General features: G+C 41.4%; 1 non-coding gene across 1 annotated transcript; it reads left to right on the top strand.

Annotated features, from left to right (window-relative positions):
* The first annotated feature begins 353 nt into the window (after positions 1-353).
* LOC133833274 (small nucleolar RNA R71) lies at positions 354-460 on the top strand. Its single transcript, XR_009892666.1, has one exon. It is a non-coding gene; the product is annotated as a small nucleolar RNA R71 (small nucleolar RNA).
* The last annotated feature ends 19665 nt before the right edge of the window (positions 461-20125 follow it).

Below are 20125 nucleotides of genomic sequence, written 5' to 3' on the forward strand. Positions count from 1 at the left end.
TCAAACCTAGGACAGGGCACTGATTCAGTGGATGACCTCTACCACCTGCCTCGCATAAATTCTATACTTACATGACTTAGGATGGAAGATTGGTCTGTTGTAATTGTTTTGTTAATGCTTCCACTTGTGTTGTAAGCATGGTATTAGCATCCAGTTCAATCTTACCAGCCACCTTCTTTGGCTGTCCCCTTTTAGTTGGCCACTGGTAATTATTCATTGCCATCTCCTTTAGCAATTCATATGCTTCATTAGCACTTTTTCTCATGAACGCACCTCTTGCGACATGATCTATTATGGTACGAGTAATACCATTCAACCCATTATAAAAGTTATGGACTAGCATCCACTTCTCTATACGATGATGTGGGCACTTTTTTAACAACTCTTTAAATCTTTCCCATGCAACGTACAATGATTCCACTTCCATTCGGTAGAATTTATTAATTTCCCCTCTCAACTTTACTGCTTTGGCTGGAGTGAAAAACTTTGCAAGGAATATTTAAGCGAGCTTCTCCAATGTGGTGATAGAGTTAGGCTGTAGAGAAATCAACCAGCACTTTGAGTGGACCCTTAGGGAAAATGGAAACAGCCTCAACCTTATTGCGTCATCGTCCACCCCATTTATCTTAAAAGTCGCACAAAGCCTCAAGAAAATTACTATGTTCATGTTAGGTTTCTTTGTAGGAAATCCTCCAAACTGAAAGGGACATGACAAGTCATTTATGGAAGACTAGTCAACCCACGACCAGACAGGAGAAGAAAACAAGCTATCAAACACGTGCAAGAGTTTTACGGAGTAACAGGAAAAGAAGTTGGTCAAAAGACATGTGAACAGATTTCTCGATGGAACGAAATTAAAGCTTAAAGTTAGTTAAATGGATAGATATTTGTGGGATATCTGTTATTTCAAATGTAAAGTGTATTATTTACATATTATGTTAATATTACTTGTTACACAAGTTACGCAAGGCCCATGGGCAATCTTTGTACGTCCTTGAGTCTATAAATAGAGACATAAGGTTTCATTATTCCTTAGGCTGTAATTCTTTATCTTGAGAGAGTTTATAAGATTAGAGTGTTGTTATAAACGTTTTTATATCCTTGTTCCTAACTTGCAAAACTGGTGGACTCTATTTTGCTGATTGTAGGTTTTGGGGGATTTACATGAATAAGAGTGTTAAGTGGACGTAGGTCATTACCGACTATCAGGGCCGAACAACTATAAATATGTGTGTTGTTTATTATTCTTAAGTTCAATATTTATTACATATAGTTTATTTGACTCAGTATCATTGGCCAATTCGTGGGTCAACATTTTGGTGCTTTTATTGAGAGTTGAACTCGAGAATATCAATGTTAAGAAAAGATGGCTAAGTCTACTAGGAGAATACAGGGTCAGCAAGCTGTTCAGATGTCTGAGAACCCTCAGACTCCACATCCTTCACTAGGAGTGACTTAGGCGGAGCCTCAAGTAGAACTGGAGGAAGTAGAACGTGAGCATTTTTCTCGCTATTTGTGGGGGACAACACTTAGCTGGTGACAATGGTAAGTCAAGAGTGAGGTATGCCAAGACCCTACGTCATGAGCAAGATATTTAAATGCTAACTTTCGTGGAGACAACTCCCATAAAAGCTCAAGTAGGGGAGGATTGTATAATTTTCTTTAAGATTGACGCACAGCATGTTCGGTTCCCTCACAAAGATTCGTTGGTCGTGGATGTCGAAATCGCCGACATGATGGTGGAGAGTGTTGGTTGACATAGGAAGTTCAGTAAATATACTTTACAAATCTTTGTTGGAAGGAATCAAGTTATTATTACAAGATTTAGAGCCATGTAACCAAACCATCTATGGTTTCTCTGGTGAAGGACTCGCAAAATAAGGTCGATCAGACTCCCTGTCACAGCAGGAACTGCACTTGTGAATAGGACAATACTCACCACTTTTATAGTAGTTGATTGCCCTTCTATGTATAATGCTTTGATCGAAAGACCTATCTTGGTAGATCTACTAGCAGAAACTTTGATGTGGAATCTAGCCATGAAGTTCCCAATAAATGTAGGAATTGGGTGTGTGTTCAGAATTCAAAGGGAGGTAATGGAATGATATAACTCCTCTATTACAAAAGCAAATAAGAACAGAGAGGGGAGTGGGCTCATTGCCTCAAGCAGCTCTAGTGGATCAGAGAAAAGGATGCAAGGAATTAGAGAAAAAAATGCCTAATCCGTAGAACAAGTCACCAAATAGGGTGTTGCCCAAAGTGAGGATAGAGACATATATCCTCGCTTTGGGGATTTTGAGGAGGAAGTTGGACTTGTGGAGGATCTCAAGGAGATCCAATTAGAAGAGGAACAAATGATCAAAGTTGTGAAAGTTGGTAAAAACTTAGAAACAACAATCAGAAAAGAACTGGTGCAATTTCTGAGAGAGAATAAAGAAGTATTTGCCTGGTTGCATAAAGTGTAATGCCCTGGATAGCCAAGACCATTACACTGTGTGTTTATAAAGTGCTAGACTGTCTAATCAAGTCATTTAATTTAAAATGTGTTACTGAGACTATATAGGAACTAGGGTTAAAAAAATTTGGTCTCAAAAGCCACATTTTAATTAAGAAACATTTCTTGTTTACACGGGATCCAAAAAATGTTAAGATTAAGGACCGTTTACAAAAGGAATAAGGTTTAGATACAATATCAAGCCATATTAAGGCAAAACAGACAGTTAGGCAATCCCTGTCCTGATCTACTCCTCGACCATGGCGATCGAACAGCTGGCTATGTAAATTCAACCTCGCAACTCTTCATCTCAGGATTGCTCCAGCTTGCCCTTGCCTTTACCTGCACCACGTAGAACCCGTGAGCCAAGACCCAGCAAGAAAACACAACAACAGAGCATAAGCAATCAACAGACAAATCAATATCTCATATATCATCACATATTCTCAACCATATAATCATTCAGTATAATAAAGTATTCAACATACTAAACATATCAACTCATATCATATATCAGTTCACAGATGATAGCTAGGGCTAGCGCCCTCAGGCTGCTCCCTCCGTTATCCCACTGACTCCGGCCAGCTTAAACTGAGCTCTGTCAAAATTAAGCTATCCTCGGCTACCTGTGGCCAAGCCACGCCCTGTGCGCAAATATTGTGTACGGCACCCTTAGGCCGCTATCACATGTCCCATGGTGTAATACCATCATTGACATAATACAAGTATCGGGAGCACTTAGTCCCATCACAATCATATAACCAGGTGCAGTTTTCTTACCTTTCGAATCGCTAGCTTTGATCCCTCGACTCCTTGAGCACGATCCCCCTCGAGCCCTAGCGCTCACCTAAACACAACCATAGGGCGAAGTCATCATCAATCCTCAAGTCCAAAACCTAGCCTCGGGGCCAATCCTGAGCCCCCGGGAAGTCCTAGTTTCACCAAACAAGGTGGTGGAATCAAACCCCAAACCCTTGGTCAAAAACCCTTGCAAATAACCATAAAATCCCCTTTAGAAGATAGGGTAGCGCTACAGCACTCATGGGAGAGTGCTATAACAGAAGAAAAATCCCCTCAGCATGCATGGATTAGCGCTACAGCGCCCAAAGCCTAGCGCTAGTCACAGACAGGCAAACACCAAATTTCACTTCCCGCGATCTCCTCGAACCAAACTCAACCAAAACTTCTCCAAACCTTTACCAAACTCAAAAACAACCTTATGAACATTCTCCACTCATCCCAAACACCCCAAATACTCAAAACCCAACCACATGCATCTCTAATAAAAAAATACACCATAGCTGACCCTAAACTCAGAAACTCAGCAAAACCTGTCAAAACATCAGAGTTAGAAGCTTAGAATTCATACCTATGATGGAAATTCGACCTCAAGTTGCCTCTAGACCTCATTGGCTTTATCTTCCTCAACCCTTGGCTCCAAATTCCCTAGAATTCCCCATCAACACAGCTTAGATATCTTTGCTAAACACCAAAACCAGAACTGAAGGAACTTACAGAATTTTACCTCAAGTGTTGGTGAGTTCTTGCTAAACCTTTGCCAATTCTCCAAGCCTAGCCTAGGATTCTTGATGCTCAGCCTAACCCAGCTCTCCTCTGAGCTTTTCTCCAAAAATCCTCAAGAAACTGATGAAGGAAGTATCTACCGACCTTAGAAAACTCTCTCTGTTTTCTCCCTTTCTTTTTCTTCCTTTTCCTTCTTTTTTTTTTCCAGACTTCTATTACATTCTACCACTTCCACTAACATAAAGCCTTAGCATATCTATCCCTTACAAGCCAAATGACCTTAATGCCCTCCCCTTTATTTCTAATCCTTTAATCCACTTAAAGGCATTCTAGTTATTTTACCAATTCCCGCTAATTCCTCGAGTATCTCAAATATTTACCGCTGAATTCCCGATTCCTAACTAATGGCCAATAATATTCCTTGATGTCAAAATATACATCAATATACTCACTAAATTCCCATTTATACCTCCAGGCTCACCCCGAGCCGGGTATAAATACCCGCCATTAATTTTTTGCTACCTTGCTCACTAGGATCGTCTCGAGTCACAGATCATGAATATATCAACATAATAATGTGGTCTCAGCAATTATCACATATATCAATACAATTATGCCCATACTGGCCAAAATTACGATTATGCCCTTCTAACCTAATCAGGGCCTACATGCATACTAATACACATAGTCATGCATCTCAAATATTCAAATAATCATATATCATGCTTTAAATCATAATCATGCATCTTAATCATTAAAGTCACACATAATTCCCATTATGCCCTCCAGGCACACTAATCAAGGCCCTTAAGCCTTATTAGCGAATTTGGGTCGTTACAACTATCCCCCCCTAATGAGAATTTCGCCCTCGAAATTTACCTGAATAATTCGGGATACTGATCCCGCATTGCTGTCTCAAGCTCCCAGGTCGCCTCCTCGACCTTATTACTCCTCCACAACACCTTAACAAGAGGAATCGTCTTATTCCGCATTAATTTATCTTTTCGATCCAAGATCTGAACCGGTTGCTCCTCATAAGCCAAATCTGTCAGTAACTCCAAATCTTCATACCTCAACACATGAGTCATATCTTAGACGTACTTCCGAAGCATAAAAACATGGAATACGTCATGAACTCCAGACAATGATGGTGGCAAGGCTAATCTGTAAGCTACCTGACCAATCCTTTCCAGAATATTGAATGGTCCAATGAATCTAGGGCTTAGGTTGCATTTCTTTCCAAACCTCCTCACCCCTCGCGATGGTGAAACTCAAAGAAAAATGTGGTCCCCAACCTGGAACTCCACGTCTCTACGCTTAGGATCAGCGTAGCTTTTCTGTCTGCTCTAAGAAGCGAGCATTCTAGCCCGGATCTTTTCTATAGCTTCACTTGTCCTCTGAACCATATCTGGTCCCAAATATCTCCTCTCACCTATTTCATCCCAATGAATGGGTGATCTACACTACCTCCCATATAACATCTCATAGGGAGCCACTCCAATCGTTGACTGATAACTATTGTTATACGAAAATTCAATCAACGAAAGATACTTACTCCATGAACCCTCAAAATAAATCACACATGCTCTGAGCATATCCTCCAATAATTGGATCATCCTCTCAGACTGTCCATCAGTCTGAGGATGAAAGGTTGTACTAAATTTCAACTGAGTCCCCAAAGCCTTCTGCAAACCACCCCAGAACTTGGAAGTGAAGATAGGATCTCGATCTGACATTATAGACTTAGGAACCCCATGGAGACGTATGATCTCCCTAACATACAACTTAGCATACTGATCCATAGTATATGTCGACCTCACTGGAAGAAAATGGGCTGACTTGGTGTAACTGTCCACTATCACCCACACCGAGTCATGAAGTCCTACTGTCCTGGGTAAACCTCCCACAAAATCCATAATAATGTCCCCCCATTTCCTTTCAGGAATACCCAAAGGCTGAAGCAACCCTGCTAGTCGCTGATGTTCAGCTTTCACCTGCTGACAGGTTAAGCATCTAGCGACGTACTCTACCACATCCTTCTTCATCCCGGGCCACCAATATAAAGTCCGCAGATCCTGATACATCTTCGTGGTACCCGGATGAAGTGAGTACGCTGTCGTATGAGACTCATGTAATATCTCGTGTGTGATTCTCTCATCAGCTGCAACACAAATCTGCCCCTGGTACCGAAGTAATCCAACCTCATAAAAAGAATAGTCCTTAGCTACTCCTGCTAAGACACCCTCTCTAACCCTCTGTAACTGAGCGTCTGCCAACTGCCCTTCTCTGATCCGTTCTAGCAGGGTCGACTGGAGAGTAATATTGGCCAATTGACCTACCACCATCTCTGTCCCTGCTCTAACCATCTCATCAGCTAACTCCCTTGAGATCTGAACAGAACTATACAACTGACCTGGACCTCTGCGGCTCAATGCATCTGCCACCACATTGGCTTTTCCCGGATGGTAAATAATATCACAATCATAATCCTTTGCCAATTCCAGCCAACGCCTCTGTCTTATGTTCAGGTCCTTTTGTGTAAAGAAATACTTCAGGCTCTTATGGTCAGTGTATACCTCACACTTCTCCCCATACAGATAATGTCGCCAAATCTTCAGTGCAAAAACCACCGCTGCCAGCTCCAAATCATGAGTAGGATACTGCTGCTCATACTCCTTAAGCTGTCATGATGCATAAGCTATGACCTTCTCATTCTGCATCAACACACAGCATAAGCCCAACCTCGATGTGTCACAGTAAACAACAAACTTCCCTTCCCCCGAAGGAAGACTTAACACTGGCGCTGTAATAAGTCGTCGCTTCAGCTCTTGGAAACTGTCTTCACATTTGTCTGACAAGATAAACTTCAGATTCTTCCTTGTCAATTTTGTCATGGGTGCTCCTATCTTCGAGAAGCCCTCTACAAACCGTCTGTAGTAACCTGCCAACCCAAGAAAACTCCGCACCTCTGAGGCATTCCTTGGCCTCGGCCAATCCCTAACCGCCTCTATCTTAGATGGATCCACCTTAATCCCATCCGTACCTACGATATGTCCAAGGAATGACACTTCGGGTAACCAAAATTCACACTTCTTAAAATTGGCGTACAGTTGATGCTCTCTCAACCTCTGAAGAACTTGTTGAAGATGAAGCTCGTGCTCTGCCTCTGAACTGGAATACACCAAGATGTCGTCGATGAAGACTATAACAAACTGATCCAGAAAATCCTTGAACACCCTATTCATTAGATCCATAAAGGTTACCGGGGCATTGATAAAACCAAAATACATGACCAAGAACTCATAGTGTCCATACCGCATTCGGAAGGCCGTCTTAGGTATGTCCTCATCCTTGATCCTCAGCTGGTGATAACCAGATCAAAGATCAATCTTTGAGAACACTGTCTTACCCTGCAACTGATCGAACAAGTCATCAATCCTTGGTAGGGGATACTTATTCTTGATAGTTAACTTGTTCAATTCTCGGTAGTCAATGCACATTCTCAAAGTCTCGTCCTTCTTCTTTACAAACAAAACTGGAGCACCCCATGGCGAGTAGCTAGGTTTGATGAACCCCAAATCAAGAAGCTCCTGCAGTTGTATCTTTAATTATTTCAGTTTTGCCGGTGCCATCCTATATGGTGCCCTCGACACTGGCTCTGTCCCTGGCACCAACTCAATAACAAACTGAATCTCTCTACGCGGTGGCAACCAAGGCAAATCCTCAGGAAACACATCCAAGAACTCGCAAACCAATCTGGTCTCCTCTGGCCCAACTGGTGAAACTCTGGTGGTATCCACCACACTAGCCAGAAAGCCTATACATCCACCCTGTAACAAATCTCTGGCTCTCAGTGCAGATATCCTAGGTACGCGGAGTCCATGCACCGCCCCCACAAAAACAAAGGGTTCCTCGCCCTCTGGCTCAAAAGTCACCATCTTCTTCCTGCAGTCAATGGTAGCTCCATATCTAACTAGCCAATCCATACCTAGAATCATATCAAAGTCCTCCATACTCAACTCAATCAAGTCTACTGATAACTCCCTACCATCAACTATTACTGGCAGTTCTCTAATCCACCTCCTAGATACTACCAGTTCCCCTGTTGGCAAAATAGCCCCAAACCCTGAATTACTATATTCACTAGGTCTACACAATCTATCAATCACCTTATCAGATACAAACGAATGTGTAGCACCAGAATCAATCAACACAGTAAAAGAAATACCAGCACTAGAAAGCTGACTTGTCACTACCGAGGGACTAACCTCGGCCTCCGACTGCGTCAGGGTGAACACTCGAGCTGGAGTCAAGCTGTCCACCTTCCCTGTCTCTCCCTTCTTCACTGTCGGGAAATCCTTCCTAATGTGTCCCACCACCCCGCACACATAGTAGGACTTAGCCCGACACTCGCCCGGATTGCATCTCCTACACCTCGTGCACTCTGGATAAGTCCTCCATGAATCACCACCTCCCTGAAGGCCACCCTGAGTACCCCGACCTCTCCTGTCAGGACTAGGAGCGATCGAAGCCTCAGGGGTCTTCCTCTTCAGATCATTAGGGCCTCCGCCCCTACCAGAACCAGAATATGGAGGCACCCCCCTGCGGCCCTCCCTTCTCACACCACTCTCTCTCCATATCTTGTTCTCCGCTTCCTCAGCGGTAAGAGCCTTCTCCACAGCCTGGGCATAAGTTGTTCCTCCAGGAACTGTGGGAATTCTCACATCTCGGGCTATCATAACTTTCAGCCCTCTAGTAAACCTATTCTGCCTAGTTGCATCAATAGGCACAAGGTTCGGTGCGAACTTCACGAGTCTGTCGAACTTCAACGGATATTCTGTAACTGTCATACTGCCCTGTGTTGGGGTTTTATGCCCTAATTAAAACTCAAATTCTTTGTAATCTCATTTTATTATCAATAAAAGAATAGAAATCATTTTTTGACTTGGTCAATCACTTTGCTCACATGTTTTATTTTCATGATTATTCATTTAATATAAACTTCTATTAAATCCCGAGCATATAGCTAATCTTATTTATAGTAACGTAATCACAGTGGAATATAAATATGATTATATGTTCAAAAATAAGTTAGTCCTAAGAATAGTCAGTGCACCGGATTTACACTGACTTGCCAATCTACGATATGATCTACTTACACATTACAGTGTTATGTTCTTTCCAGAACATTAGCAAAGTAGATAAGATCGGATGTATTTGTTACATCGGACAGGACCGATATTGACAGTTGATAAGATAAGTAAACATACCGTTATTATCTATTCTAGTCATATCATATAGTTGACCATAGGTCAATTCAATCTCAATTCTGAGTGGTTAGTATTCTAACTGATTGTATTATTTGAGTTCTTTGACTTGTTCGTTACTAGCTTACCCTACAGACTAGCCCATACTTACATCTTGGGAACTCGGTAGTATAATTGAGTGGGAGTGTTAATCATAGATATGAACATCTATAGCTTCTGATGAAGAAGTGAAACGATGGTTTCCTTTTAGTTTGGTTCAAGGTGTTAAATGATAGAGATCTCATTTCAGTAATTAAATTAGTTTACTGAAATATCATTTACAAGGAACTAAGTGTTTTAAGGATAAAATACAATGAGGGGTAAAACAGTATTTTAGTCCTATCTCATTGTAGACCGTCTATAGAGGATTGAGTGACAATTATGGTTGTAACAATGGATAATTAATAGCGTATCTATATTTGTTATAGAGCGTTCTATGAATTCAAGAGTGCAATTCCAAGTCAATAGTGGAGTCACGAGGAATTAATAAGTTAGTAAATTTATTTGTTAGATTTATGATAACTTATTGGAGCTTGATTTCATAGGCCCATGGTCCCCATTGTACCTTGGATAAAATCATCTAGATAGTCTCAATTAATTGATTTAATCATCAATTAGAATTATCAAAGTTGACCAGGTCAATTTTGGATAGTTTCACAGAGTTGTGTAATTTTGAGAAGAAAAGAGAAATTATGGCAGATTTATTAATTAAGATAAATTGGTATCTAAATTAATAAATAAATTTAAATCAAGGTTCAAATTATAAATAATTAATTTGATAAAGGATTTAAATAATTATTTAATTAATTAAATCAATAGAAAATAACACAGGCCTTGATTTTAAGTCCAATGGGCTTATAATCAAATGAGAAATTTCACGGGCCTATAGCCCATGAAAATTTTGACCTAGGGCTTCAAAATGGCTGCTATTTTATTGATTTTTTAAATAAATTAAATGGCCTAATTGAGTCTATAAAAGGAGTGCTTATAGAGAAGTCAAAAGAAGGGTTTTTAATAAGTCAGATTTTCTGATAGTTTTATATTCTCTCTAAACACAAGTCCTTTTCTAAGCCTCTTTGTATTTTCTCTTCTTCTCTCTATATCTATCTCATGTGTTGAGAATTGCCCACACTAGTCTAGGTGGTTCTAAGGATACATTGGAAGATCGTGAAGAAAATAGAAAATCAGTTCAGTTTCTTGATAATACTCTGCGACAGAAAGGATACAAGAGTTAGAGAAACTGAAGGAAGGACTCTTAATTCCACTGCGTATACTGTAAGTATTATATTGTTTGTTTCTCTTTGAATTCAATTTAGAAACATGTTTTAGGCTGTCTCGTATTAATTTGTTTAATATCAGATATACATGAAAATAAATAAAGATCCTGTATAAGTTTTTCTAACACCCTGAACCAGCCCCACGAACTCGTTTATCTTCGCTACCCTAATGGCAACATTATAATACTTCTGACTAAACAAGTCCTTAAACCCTTCCCACGTTAATACAGAAACATCTCTGGTTTGTGATGCCACCTCCCACCAGATTCGGGCATCCTCCCTCAGCATATAAGTGGCACAGGCCACCCAACATTTCCTTCCACTCTCATAAAATCAAGTATGGTAGTGATCATAGTCATCCACTGCTCAGCCTTCAGTGGATCTGGTCCTCCCTCAAATATCGGGGGTTATTGCTTCCTGAACCGCTCATACAACGGTTCCCACTTATTCCCAACATCAACTGGCTGTACTACAGGTACCACTGCCAGTGGCACAACAAGGGCAACACTCCCAGATGGATCCTACTGCAGAATTTGAATCTGCACATCTTGGCTCTGAAGCCGAACTTGCATGTCTGCCATTAACTGCTGCCAGTTCTCAGGGACTGGCGGAGGGGTCTGGTCCTGATCATCATCTCTAGCCCCGGACCTGCTGGCTAGTCGCGTGGATTTTCTTGAACGCATAACTATTCAAGTCAATCTGCAATCAACGACTCGGCAATTAGGCTATCATGACAGGGTAATATTCCTTTTATGATCCATCACTGGAACTCCAATCATTCACAAATAATCAATTTATAACAATTTATCCAGATATTCATTCACATGCGCAGTAGTGTTAATAAGCACGCCTCAATAACATCATGCAATAGTCAAGTGCCAGACCCTATCAGTATCTCATGCTCCTTATTCATCAAACAGATATTGACAATCATATCCCACTCAAATCATTTAAGCACATAATCATGTATACATAATTACCAAACCCTGAGTTGAGCTTCTCTCTCGAGGTGAATGTACATATCCAGTCAGTCTTCAGGACCCATAAACCTAGGCCGCTATGATACCAAGTTGTAACGCCCTGGATAGCCAAGACAATTACACTGTGTGTTTATAAAGTGCTAGACTTTCTAATCAAGTCATTTAATTTAAAACGTGTTACTGAGACTATAAAGGAACTAGGGATAAAACATTTTGGTCTCAAAAGCCACATTTTCATTAAGAAACATTTCCTATTTACACGGGGTCCCAAAAATGTTAAGATTAAGGACCGTTTACAAAAGGAATAAGGTTTAGATACAATATCAAGCCATATTAAGGCAAAACAGACAATTAGGCAATCCCTATCCTGATCCACTCCTCGACCATGGCGATCGAACAGCTGGCTATGTACATTCAACCCCGCAGCTCTTCCTCTCAGGATTGGTCTAGCTTGCCCTTTCCTTTACCTGCACCACGTAGCACACGTGAGCCAAGACCCAGCAAGAAAACAAAATAACAGAGCATAAGCAATCAACAAACAAATCAATATCTCATATTGTATCACATATTCTCAACCATATAATCATTCAGTATAATCAAGTATTCAACATACTAAACATATCAACTCATATCATATATCAGTTCACAGATGATAACTAGGGCTAGTGCCCTCAAGTCGCTCCCTCCGTTATCCCATTGACTCCGGCCCGCTTAAACCGAGCTCAGTGAATATTAAGTTGTCCTCGGCTACTAGTGGCCAAGCCGCGCCCAATGCGCAAATATTGTGTACGGCACCCTTAGGCCGCTATCACATGTCCCATGGCGTAATACCATCATTGACATAATACAAGTATCGGGAGCACTTAGTCCCATCACAATCATGTAACCGGGTGCAGTTTTCTTACCTTTCGATTCGCTAGCTTTGATCCCTCGACTCCTTGAGCACGATCCCCCTCGAGCCCTAGTGCTCACCTAAACACAACCATAGGGAAAAGTAATCATCAATCCTCAAGTCCAAAACCTATCCTCGGGGAAAATCCCGAGCCCCCAGGAAGTCCTAGTTCCACCAAGCAAGGTGGTGGAATCAAACCCCAAACCCTTGGTCAAAAACCCTTGCAAATAACCTTAAAATCCCCTTCAGAAGACAGGGTAGCGCTACAGTGCTCATGGGAGGGCGCTATAGCGATACAAACAGAAGAAAAATCCCCTCAGTATGCATGGCCTAGCGCTACAGCGCCCAAAGGCTAGCGCTGTAGCACTAGTCACAGACAGGCAAACACCAAATTTAACTTCCTTCGATCTCCTTGAACCAAACTCAACCAAAACTTCTCCAAACCTTTACCAAACTCAAAAACCACCTTATGAACATGCTCCACTCATCCCAAACACCCTAAATACTCAAAACCCAACCACATGCATCTCTAATCCAAAAATTCACCATAGCTGACCCTAAGCTCAGAAACTCAGCAAAATCAGTCAAAACATCAGAGATAGAAGCTTAGAATTCATACCTTTGATGGAACTTCGACCTCAAGTTGCCTCTAGACCTCCTTGTCTTGCACTTCCTCAACCCTTGGCTCCATCTTCCCTAGAATTCCCCATCAACACAGCTTAGATATCTTTGCTAAACACCAAAACCAGAACTGAAGGAACTTATAGAATTTTACCTCAAGTGTTAATGAGTTCTTGCTAAACCTCTGCCAATTCTCCAAGCCTAGCCTAGGATTCTTGATGCTCAGCCTAACCCAGCTCTCCTCTGAGCTTTGCTCCAAAAATTCTCAAGAAACTGATGAAGGAAGTATAAACGGACCTTAGAAAACTCTCTCTGTTTTCTCCCTTTCTTTTTCTTCCTTTTCCTTCTTTTCTTTTCAGACTTCTATTACATTCTACCACTTCCACTAACATAAATCCTTAGCATATCTATCCCTTACAAGCCAAATGACCTTAATGCCCTCCCCTTTATTTCTAATCCTTTAATCCACTTAAGGGCATTCTAGTCATTTTACCAATTCCTGCTAATTCCTCGAGTGTCTCAAATATTTACCGCTTAATTCCCGATACCTAACTAATCACCAATAATATTCCTCGATGTCAAAATAGACTCCAATATACTCACTGAATTCCCATTTATACCTCCAGGCTCACCCCGAGCTGGGTATAAATTCCCGCCATGACTTTTTTGCTACCTTGCTCACTAGGATCGTCTCGAGTCACAGATCATGAATATATCCACATAATAATGTGGTCTCACCAATTATCACATTTATTAATACAGTTATGCCCATACTGGCCAAAATTACGATTATGCCCTTCTAACTTAATCAGGGCCTACATCTCAAATATTCAAATAATCATATATCATGCTTTAAATCATAATCATGCATCTTAGTCATTAAAGTCACACATAATTCCCACTATGCCCTCGAGGCACACTAATCAAGGCTGTTAAGCATTATTAGCGAATTTGGGTCATTACATAAAGACATGGTAGGAATCAACCCGAAAGTTATTAGTCATGTCCTAAACATCGACAAAAATAACCCACCAGTCTAGCAAAATCACCCACAAGTCCAAAGCCCTAAAAGAAGAAGTCAACAAGCTTAAGGAAAACGAAATAATTAGGGTAGCATTTTATTCATCATGGGTCTTCAATCCTATAACGCCCTACTATTCCAAGACTGTTACACCGTGTGTTTAAAATAGTGCTTAACTTGCTAAGAAAGTCATTTAGAATTAAAAGTGTGATTAAGATTAATAAATAGGTTAGGTACTAAAATTTAGGCCAAAATGGTAGTACTTTTCATTAAGAGAGGTTTGTAAGTACATGGTATCCCAAAAAAACAATGTTTATAAATTGTTACAGGAAAAAAAAATACAAACTAGCAGTCCTAAGCGGAAAAATGATCGACAGATCTAGATCCACAAAAGATATCTCGATCGTAGCATTCGTGAGCCAAGGCCCAACAAGAAAGCTCTCCAAATCATGGCTGATCCAGCTCTCCAACTCATGCTTGGTCCATCTTTTCTTTGCTCTTACATGCACCACGTAGCACCTGTGAGCCAAGGCCTAGCAAGAAAGCTCAATCAAGTAAGAAAAATATTCAGATAAGTGTTTCTATCAAATACATGCTTTATAAATCATAACCATATTTACGTGGATAATTCAACAATTATAACAACTCATACTGAATAGATGCACACTGCATCCCTGTAATGGTCCCACCACTACGGCTTGGCCTCGCCACTATGGCCTACATTACGCATGTAGTGCCGATAATGACCTCATCGCCAATAACGGCCTCCCAACCGTTCAATCACAAGCAGCAACAAATCATTACAAACATTTATGACAACAAATGTTGATCTAGAGCAAACATTTACTGTAAACAGATTCACAACACGTCATACCCGTGTTCTATAATCAAGTGATCAAGCCCTATACTCGGTGCATATGTCAGTTTTCTTACCTCAAGTCTTGAGCGATAAGATAAAGAGACAGTGAGCATGATCATTTCCTCTATAGCCTTGCGGTACCCCTAGTCACAACATATTAAGGAATATCAATCCAGAACTAAAAAAATTAAGAGCTTTAAGATCGAGCCCTAGCCCTCGGGACCTAAAATTCCACTAATTCGGGTAGTACCATCATTCCTGAGCCCTCTACTCTAGGTACCCAAATCCCAAAACCAAGATACCCTAAAAGTTTCTTTAGTTCCGCTGCGCCCCCTGACAACATTGTGGCCCCACAATGGACTGAGAAGTGCCTTAGGAAAATCTCTCCTTTTGACCTGCGACGCTCAACAAGGTAGAGAGCCCACACCCAAAATCTGCGCACACGCTTCTCGGCACAAATTCGGTTCGAGGAACCTCTTACCTTGCTGAGTTCATGTGTGTTGCGGCACCCCAAGAACAGCGCCGTAGTGCAACCCCGCGCATCAAGAATTCTACAATTTTAGAAATCGCAAACCGATTCAAAACTCTACCAAAACAACATTCCAATCAATTGTTGACCACCAAATGACACTGGCAACTCAGATACTCAACAAACAACAACCAAAACTTTCTAAAACATTTCCAAACTCAAAAACTCAACGATTCTCCAAAATAACTAAAAACAATATTATGTTAGAAACTTACCTCTGAATTCCACTACAAAAATTGAATCTGTTAGCTTGATGAACCCCTTGCAGCCTATAATTCTCAACAACAAACTCAATCCCATCTTAGATCATTTCTAGATTGAAATTCTAGAACTCCTCTTCAATAACCCATGGAAGGCAAAGGAATAGGGAGAATGTAAGAGTGAAGTTTTCTTCAGACTTAGCCAAGTCATAAGCTATACTCTTTGAAAAAGACCATAGTGCCCCTGCCTATTAAGTCTCTCTTCAAAGCCCCCAAGGGCAAAAATATCATTTGACACCACTTTCCCGCTAAACCTCAAATTTTACTTACAATACCCAATTAATTCCACTAGTCACAAAAAAACCAATATCTTTCCCAAATATATTCCATCGCCCAATAATTCAAGGTAATTCACCAAACCACCAAAATAACCCCAGGCTCACCCCGAGTTGGGTATTCATCCCCGTTGTGACTTTTCTGCTAACTTGCTCAAAAGGTCCTACTCATGTCTAATATCTCAAAAACATTCACATAATATTGTGGTCTCAAACATATAGCACATATAATTACAATTATACCCTCAATGGGCCAAATTTATAAAAATGGTCTTTTTAACAAAAGTGGACCTTTAAGCATATTTAATCCGCATAAACATCAATAAACAATCATATCATAATATAACTCGTATAATCCGCATAATTACAAAATTATTTAATTAATTACAACATAATTACTCCACGTGCCCTCCCAAAGCCAAATGGTAAATGGAGGACTTTTGTGGATTTTACAGGCCTAAATAAATCTCACTCAAAGGATTGTTTTCCATTGCGAAGGATCGACTAGCTAGTCGATGCTACATCAGGGCCTGAAATATTATCATTTATGGATGCATACTTTGGCTACAATAAAATAAGCACGCACGCACCTGACGAGGAACACACTAGCTTTCGAATAGATACTGGGCTACACTGCTACAATGTAATGCCTTTCAGTATGAAAAACGCTAGTGCGACTCACCGAAGACTAGTGAATAACATGTACATAATTCAGATCAACAAGAACATGGAAGTGTATGTTGATGATATGTTGGTCAAGTCGAAAAACGCTAGTGGCATGTCAAGGACTGACAAGAATACTTCAACATCTTGAAAAAATATAAGATGAAGCTTAACCCTCTCAAGTGTTCTTTTGAAGTTAGGTGAAGGAAGTTGTTGGGGTTCATAAAGAACTTCTGAGGAATAGAAGCTAAACCCAAAAAAATGCAAGCACTTATCAACATGAAATCACTCGCAAAAATTAAATATATACAAAGTCTAATAGGAAGAATTGTTGACTTGAGCAACTTCATCACAAAATCTATGGACAAGTGCATTCCATATTTTAATCTTCTCAGGGGGAGCAAGAATTTTGAATGAACAGAAGAGTGTGAGTAGGCATTTCAAGCATTCAAGAAGCATATTGCTCAACCTCCTTGTGAGTGTGGGAATTCTTCCCTTGTGAATTTCGTTCAGGAGAACCTCTACGCTACGAGGCACCTTAAACACTATGAGATGCATGCTAGTGGGACGAAGGGGCAAGAGCCTCAGTTGGCTACTTTCCATATGCACGAAGTGGCAAGGGCGTCACATGGCATCAGAGGAGTTGGGCTAATAGAGGCACCCTCGCTATGCGAAGGTCCTCGGACGGTTACCCATACGAATGCCATCCTCGCTATGTGAGGGTCCTTGGCTGGCTTCGTGCACGCGCGTCACCTTCGCTGTGCGCGTGTCCTCGGCTGGCCTCCCGCGCGCACGTCGAGTCTACGAAAAACATCGTGCCTCACCTCCATGTGACTACAATAGGCCAGCCTTGCTATTCGAGGAAACCTCGCTATGCGAGGGTGCAGCCTTTTCACATCTCCCGTGTCCCGTGCTTGCCTCCATGCTACCGCAACAACCCAGCCTCACTATGTGAGGCTGCAACCTCCATGTGACCACAGTAGGCCAGCCTCGATACGCGAGGCCCCTCGCTATGCGAGGGTGCAGCCTCGCTGTATCTCCCATGTGCACCTTGTCTCGCCACCAACATCCCATGCCTCGCTGAAGTGGCCCTAGTTCCCTTCTAGAAGTAGGAGCCACCAGCAGGGCACCCCCGCACCTTGGATACTCATGACATGTAAAGTTTGGAGCCACCTCAACATGCGAACGAGGAACACTTGAAAACACCAAACGGGTATGTCAAATAATCCTTAGGTGCCAAACATGAATTGATGAGGACAAATAGGTACAAGGTACGTGTACTGATATGGGATGTACGATCATGAAGAGGACAGAGGCGTGGCCCTGCCATCCGTGTTTGACGAGTAATGGCGGTACGAACTTGTACGGAGGGTGGAGGCACTCCTTGAGTAGCCTCGACCATATACCAGATTCGACAGTACGATGTCCTGCACCACTACTTTGGCATTGTCAGGGTAGACACCACTATGTCCTGAGCCACTACCCTGACCTTATATATGCATTTATCCTTTTTCCTAGGAACTACTTGTATCAAGGGCCAATAGAGCCCACCTATAAATAGGTTTCGACCCCTCAGGTTAATGGGTTGGAAAACTGATTTTATGGAGAGACATGAAAGAAATATATGATCCTTACTCCATTATAGTTCAGTATTTTCTGCTAATTCACGTTGTTTCCATCCTATTCTTAGCTATCTTTCACATTCTAATTTGAGTTTTCTGACCTTGTATCATTGATGAGTTCTTACCGTCAACAGTTTGGAGCCGTCCGTGGGAAGGATAAGTGATAAGCCACTGTTCTTCCATTAACTTCAGCATAAAGAGATGCCAAGATGCTCTAAGCGATTGAGAGAGCCACGGGTGGTGGAGGTCCACCTTGATGGAGGCCAACTGAAGGCCTCCATGATGAACCCTTCTCTGGTCAGAGACGTGGAGGCCCCAGAAGAACCGAAGGTTGACGAAGATGAGAGGGAGGCCTCTTCCCCGGCCGTTTCACTAGATGAGAATCATCCAAGGTCATCCAAGGTTAAGGCCTCGTAACTACGTCGAAGTCACCTCAAGGAAAACACCCTTAGATCTACGAGAGGAACTGAACAAGAAAAGGGAGGTTAAAAGGACTACACCTCCTATGGCACTCCAAGAAGGCAAAGGAAAGGGAGATGCTTCCCCGTCCACATTGAGAGACTCCTTGAAAAAGAGGAGACAAGATGTACACACAGAAATGAGGAGCCTACGGAGCAAGATCGTCAACGCATCTGGAGGACAAGCCATTGAGGACGAGTTCGAGCATTAATCGGCCTTCATTAAGGAGATCGAAGCCATCCGGCTCCCAGCCAACTTCAAGTAGCCTCATATGACCCCATATGAAGAAAACACAGATCCTAAGTACCATCTGGACGCATTTAACGATCTGATGAAGTTAAGGGGGATTAGTAGCGGAGCCAGGTGCCATTGCTTTGCAGTCACATTGAAAGGACCTGCGTACAAATGGTTCAAGAGACTTCGACCAGGGTCCATCTGTTAGAGAATATATGTTGTTGCCTCAATGGAAAAGGTAATTTAATACAACTCTATGCAAAATATTACAAATACATAATGATTGATTACAACTCTATAACTGAAAATACAAACAAACAATGAAAGGAAGAGGAAGAAGGAGAAGAAGAGAATGGTGAAAGATACAACTCTAAACAAAAGATTATAAGTAAAGGAAAGGTGTTTGAAACAAAAGAAAAGAAGATTACAACTCTAAACAAAAGTTACAAGTAAATAGAAAATGAAAATAGGAAGAAAAGAAATAGAGAAAATGCAAGAACAAAACAATTGTAAACTCTCACTTACACAACCTACGTGAAGAGGGTTGGGGATCACCAACTTGAACAAGGTTTAAATCCTTTGTCCAAAAGCTTATTTCCCCCTAACTTAAGCACTAAGGGATCTCTCACAGATTTTTGGAAATGCTTTCTGGAATAATCAAGCCTCAAGGTGTATTTTCCAGCCAAGTGCTTTGTGGATGGAAAATGGTGTCTTACAAGTGGGCATTAGGCTCCTATTTATAGAGTTTGAGATACCCCTTTGAATTTCAAATTCCACCAATCCCCATGGCTGTTACCAATGTTTAATTGGATGTTTATGGAATTAAAATGGAGATTTGGGAGTTATTTGGGATGTTAGAACCGTTCAATTTGGAAAAAACTGAAAAACCAAATAGGCTGTCAGCCTCACTAGCCACAGCCAGGACTTTTCATTGGCCGCGGCCACTGGCTTTTGTCCCCCAGGCCACAGCCACAGGCCATTTTCAGCACAAAAAAGTCATTTTTCCAAAACGTCCCACAAGATTTTGTAACCTCCGAACACCTATTTGGAGTTAAAAACATGTCTCCAACAACCATATTTCATCATGGCTTTGTGAAATCCAATCTCAA

The sequence above is a fragment of the Humulus lupulus genome, chromosome 4 (assembly GCF_963169125.1).
Source record: "Humulus lupulus chromosome 4, drHumLupu1.1, whole genome shotgun sequence".
In the NCBI taxonomy this organism is placed as follows: Eukaryota; Viridiplantae; Streptophyta; class Magnoliopsida; order Rosales; family Cannabaceae; genus Humulus; species Humulus lupulus.